Raw genomic sequence first — 5,743 nt, 5'->3', positions numbered from 1 at the left:
TTTAGTCAGTTAAGCACATACAGACACTCCGTATCCATTCCTCTCCTCCCTACGAGCTGCTTTCATATACAAACACACACACAGTCACACACACACACACACACAAGTTAATATTCTCGCCTCACTAAGGCTTGCATCAGCTTAGTCCAACAGTGATCTGGCAACCGATCAGAAGGAAAAGTTTTGTGTTGTGGTGCATAATCCAGAAAATGTATTTTCTCATTCAGTAATGAGAAAAAAAAAATTTTTTTTTGCACCCATACACAATCCCGGGCCAGTCTTGTTGAAAACAGTAGCGTAGAAGATTTAACGAGTGCCCTCAAAGGCCTTACAGTTTGAGACAGCCAGATTTCATGAAACATTAGGAAACAATTTACTGCAATTAAAGCAATTCTACAGCAAGAACAAGATACAGTTGTGAGCACAAAAGGAATTACTGATCACTGGACTGGGAAACGGTTTTGATGGTAGTATCAGATTTGTGTTGGCAGAGATGGGAAGGCGTCCTGACAAGGAGAAAAGGGAAGAAACCCAACTCCGATGGGGGGACTGTGTGGGGCAGGGGTGGCCAGTGGAGGAGGGAGAGGACCAGGGAATGGGGAGACAAGCTCCAGCAGGTAAGGCTGAGGGACCTGGACCACCCGGTGTGTGTGGTCAGTTGTATGCTGCTAAGTCGCTTCAGTCGTGTCCGACTCTGTGCGACCCAATAGACGGCAGCCCACTAGGCTTCCCATCCCTGGGATTCTCCAGGCAAGAACACTGGAGTGGGTTGCCATGTCCTTCTCCAATGCATGAAAGTGAAAAGTGAAAGTGAAGTCGCTCAGTTGTGTCTGACTCCTAGCGACCCCATGGACTGCAGCCTACCAGGCTCCTCCATCCATGGGATTTGCCCGGCAAGAGTACTGAAGTGGGGTGCCATTGCCTTCTCCGGGTCAGTTGTATAGGTAAATTTAAATGTGTCCCATCCTGCCAGTCCTAGGAAGGGATGGTTTAGGATGGTTAGACTAGCATATAGGGGATTAAAGGGAAATAAAACTGAAATGAACTGAATAAACTATTAAATAAACCTATGAAGAAACAAGCTATTAAGAGGCAATAGTTCCCTGAATCACACAGCAAATTCCCACTGGCTATCTGTTTGACATAAGGCAGTGAGTATGTTTCCATGTTACTCTCAATTCGTCTCCCCATCTCCTTTTCCCTCTGTGTCCACAGATCTGTTCCGTATGTCTGTGTCTCCGTTGCTGCCCTGCAAATGGGTTCATCGGTACCATCTTTCAAGCCGGGGCTCTGTGACAACCTAGACGGGTGGGAGGGGGTAGGAGGTGGGAGGGAGATTCAAGAGAGAAGGGCCATATGTATACTTATGACTGACGCATACTGGAATATGGCAGAAACCAATACAATATTGTAAAGCAATTATCTTTCAATTTAAAATAAAGTTTAAAAAGAAACAATAGGATAGAACTGTAACAGTTACGGGAAGGACAAACCAAGAGGACAGGTGGCTCTGGTGAGTAGATCAGGGACGGGATGGAGAGAGAAATTAACACCGAGGTTGAGGTGAGGAGGACAGAGGAGCCCAAGAGGAGCCTAGAGAACCCCAAGTTTCCAAGGAGGACTCCAAGATCTCTGAACATTGCCGGGAAGGGGAAGCTGTTGCGATGGGGGCGGGGACGGGGGTGGGAAAAGCAGGGACAGACTTGTTAGTTTCCATCAGGTTGAAGTGAGTGGGCAATTGAAAGCAGCCTACTTTATTTTCCTGCCTGAGCCAAGACAGGGTTTAAAATGATCCAGTGGCTCAGGTCCAGACATTTTAAGGAAGTAGAAATTCATCATCCGATTGCTGTATCCTAATGCTGGACCAAAATCTTATTTACTCAGAATGTCTGAGTTTTATGCAATGGCCAGGCTGTAACTAGGAAGTTTACTAAAAGCCATGAGTTGGATTCCCACATCTGGGTGATCAGCAGAGCTCTCCTCCTTCAGCCCTTACGTCTTCCAAAGTTCCCCTTCCCCAGACACAGACTCTGGGCAGGTCTGCTGGCCACTTCCGTGGAAGACCATCCCTTTCCTTCCTGCATCTCTTCCAGACTCCTCCCAGATGTCCTTCTCATGCGTGTCAGCAGCAGCAGAAGTCAAGGAGTCACTCTCTACCCTGGACGGTGGGACCATCTGAACCAGAAGTCAGCTAGAAGGTAGGAGCATGGCCCTAGAACTTCCAAAGATACAAAATCTGGCAAAGCTGGCATCAGATGCAAAACAAAACAGGCTTTCTTGGCAAGCATCCTAGGCAATTTAGGAACAGAAAGACGATACTGTAAGACAATTGGCCGATTTTTTTCTAGAACGTGTGAAGAAGCTGCAAAGGTTGGAAAAAGAAAGATTCCAGAAGACTGAAGAAGATAAAACATGGAATCATAAAATTTTAAAGTACAAATGAATCTCAGAGAAGATCATGTCCACACACTTGATCTCTCTTTAAGGAAACAGGCAGAGAGGTGATGAGCTTTGCCTACAGTGAACCTGAATCTGCAGGACCTCCTTGGGCTTATGGATTAGACTCCACCCTCGCCTCCTTCTCCAGTCCCCAGCCCTTCTGGTCTCTTAATACCAAGTCTATTAGATGGAAGGTGAGTGCTGGTCCCTAAAGACCCACTGCTCCATCCCCTGGATGAGCATGAGATGATCTGATGAATCAGCTGATGCTAGGAAGGACCTGCCTGCAGGTCAGCTCGGATCTGTCAGGTCAGCGTCACCACCTTTGGGCAGATGGTCACCTGCACTCAGAAAGCAATCTTAAACAGAGAGCCCAGCACTTCTGCTAGTCAGGGCAATGGGCAGCTCCTGGGCAAGCCTGCCAGGGGTGCTCTGCCTCTGGCTGGGCCCGTGACCTTGAGCAAAACCACTTAACCTCCTTGTGCCCCAGTCCCTTATCCTGGGATGTCAGCAGGGCTGATGATATAATGGGGTTGTCATGATGACTAAAAGAGAAATCCTTCTAAGCATTTATAATAGTTCCTGGACCAAAATAAACACTAAGTGCTAGCTCTTATGACATGGGTAAAGTTTGTTTGGCATGCCCCCTGCACTCTCCCTAGTCCTCTACTACGTATCCCCGGGGGGTGGACTACACATCTGCTAAGTTCCAGGTCTCCCACGGGATTGGGCCTTGAATGGTCCACCACACTGGCCACACGTCCAAGGCTTGTCCCAACGGGCAAACCTGCTTCGTCTGACCCTAGGGGATCATTTGAGACCTTGTCTCCTGTCTGATTTCAAGTGTCCTCTGATGCTGATGGCCTCAAGTTGCTGGCCTGATTCTCATATGCCTGTCTGCTGATAGCTGTTTTGTTTTTTTATAATTAAAAAACTTGTTTTTTTTTTTTTTTTACCATGCTGTTCGGCTTGTGGCATCCTAGTTTCCCCGACCAGGGATTGAACCCACACCCCCTGCATTGGAAGTGCTGAGTCTTAACCACTGAACTGCCAGGAAAGTCCCCTACTGAGTAAGTGGTACCTTTCATAGCCATTCCTAGGCCCAGCTCATATCACCACATTCCACTGCTTTCTTTCCTCTCCACCCTGCCCTGGTTGGCCTGCCCATCCCCTCTCTCCATGGGCCTCTGCTACAGAAGTTTGGCATAAAACCCTAAACTTCATATAAGAAAACCTCTCCTTTAATAGGCAAAAATCTTGGTCCATGAAGGTCAGCAGTGATGGGAGACATCTTGGTGAAGCTTCTCCTTCCTCCTTTCATCCCAAGATCTCCTTTCCTGAATTTCCCATTAATCTCCACTACCACTATGGAGCTGGTCTTTGGGGGCCCACAGTGCCCTGCAGTGTCCCACACGTGTGGAGAAAAGCGTCCCTTACCTGCCATGAGCTGAGCTGAAAATGGCTGTCAGTGTTATTGGGACCCCACGAAGGGATCGGATAAGATGATGGCAGAGGTGGCCCCCTCCCGAGCCCCCCACAGGATGTTCTCCTGTCCATGCTGATATTCCATGTGACCTGGCTGAGCTCAAGGACAAGGAAGAATCATAGGGAAGGGACTTAGAAAAAAGCTGCTGGCCTGCCTGGCCCTCCAGTGACCACCGTTCCTTCTGCTCGACTGGGCAAACTGCAGCTTGCTTTTGCCTTTGCCTATGGGCTTCCCTGATGGCTCAGACAGTAAAGAATCTGCCTGCAATGCAGGAGAGCTGGGTTTGATCCCTGGGTCGGGAAGATCTGCTGGAGAAGGACATAGCAACCCACTCCAGTATTCTTGCCTGGACAGAGGAGCCTGGTGGGCTACAGTCCATGGGGTTGCAAAGACTCAGACACGATTGAGTGATAATTTTTTTTTTCACATTTGGTCTCTAGGCTTAAAAATGGTAAATCCCCCTTTAAAAATGGTAAAGAGGAGGATAAAGGGGGAATCCGGTGATTTCAGTATCTAGAAAGAACATCAGTTATAATTAACAAGCCCTTCAAATATGAACTCAGTTTAGGAAAGCCCCAGTGACTCAGTCCGTACAAATGAAGAAAATGAAACTCAAAGTTTTAAGTGATGCATCCAGCTAAGGCCACAGGACTCAGCCTAGGACAGGCGTACAAGAGAAAGAGTCAGGGTTTCCATCCACAGCCACGGTGTCAGGCCTCGCAGATGCCTGCAAACATGGTTTTATGTTTTGTCGTGTGTGTTATCTGCCGTCATTGATAGAGTTAGGTGATTTGAGGACCCTGACCACACCTGGAAACTGAGACATTCACGACAGGACAACAGGAGTGCCATTAGCTTAAGAGACTCTCTAGGACTATGAAGAAAATCTCCTGACCCTCAGCCTGGTCCCCTGATACCAAAATTAAGAATGGCCAGGGAGAGACTTCCCTGGTGGTCCAGTGGCTGGGAGTTCCCCTCACGATTTGGGGGACACTGATTTGGTCCCTGGCTCGGGAACACCCCACATGCCACAGGGCGCCTGGGCCCCTGCCCCACAAGTGCTGAGCCCGGGGCACCCTAGCAGTGCTGTGTAGCAAGAGAGGCGGCCGCTGTGAGAGGCCCACATGCCAAAACTAGAGAGTGACCCCTGCTCTCTGCAGCTAGAGGGAGCCATCGAGCAGCAACGAAGACCCAAGGCAGCCAAAAATAAAATAAAACGTAAATTAATTTTAAAAATACATTCATTTTTTTTTTAATGACATGGAATTCCCTGGCTGTCCAGTAGTTAGGACTCGGCACTTCCACTGCAGGGGGCGCGGGCTTGGTTCCAGTTCGATTCTGGAAACTAAGATCCCACTAGCCATGTGGCAGGACCAAAAAGAACTAAATTAAAAAAAAGAATACACAAAATTAAGAAAGGAGATAAAGATCTCAGTCTCAGGAGGAAGATATAGTAGGAAGACAGGGATCCCAGTGAAGAGCAAAGCCACATCTCAAAGCCTAGAGTTGGTGTGAACAAGAACTATTTTGGTGCTTCTCCATGGCAGAGCCTCAAACCTCTCCCTGGGCTGGCTCCACCATCCACCATCCACCATCCACCAACCACCATCCAGCATCCAGCATCCAACATCCACCATCCATCTATCACCCACCATCCATGTATTACCCACCATCCATAGGGCTTCCTGGAAGATGGAGAGCATGACTTTCCATGGGATCAGGGGAACAGGCCACATTCTGGCAGGAGTTTTTCTTTTTTTTAATTAATTTATTTTAATTAGAGAAAAATTACTTTACAATATTGTGATGGTTATGAAT

At 48.0% G+C, this 5,743-nt stretch overlaps 1 long non-coding RNA gene across 1 annotated transcript; it reads left to right on the top strand.

Moving 5' to 3' along the window:
* Positions 1 to 456: 456 nt before the first annotated feature.
* Positions 457 to 3,054, top strand: LOC147361615 (uncharacterized). The gene is made up of 3 exons (XR_015138150.1): positions 457 to 617; positions 2,094 to 2,198; positions 2,349 to 3,054. It is a non-coding gene; the product is annotated as an uncharacterized LOC147361615 (long non-coding RNA).
* The last annotated feature ends 2,689 nt before the right edge of the window (positions 3,055 to 5,743 follow it).

Source organism: Bos grunniens, chromosome 12 (assembly GCF_055505025.1).
Source record: "Bos grunniens cultivar Pamir isolate PY7600 chromosome 12, Bosgru_T2T1.0, whole genome shotgun sequence".
Classification (NCBI taxonomy): domain Eukaryota; kingdom Metazoa; phylum Chordata; class Mammalia; order Artiodactyla; family Bovidae; genus Bos; species Bos grunniens.
The sequence above is the reverse complement of the archived record's forward strand: the minus strand, read 5'-3'. Positions and strand labels throughout refer to the sequence as shown.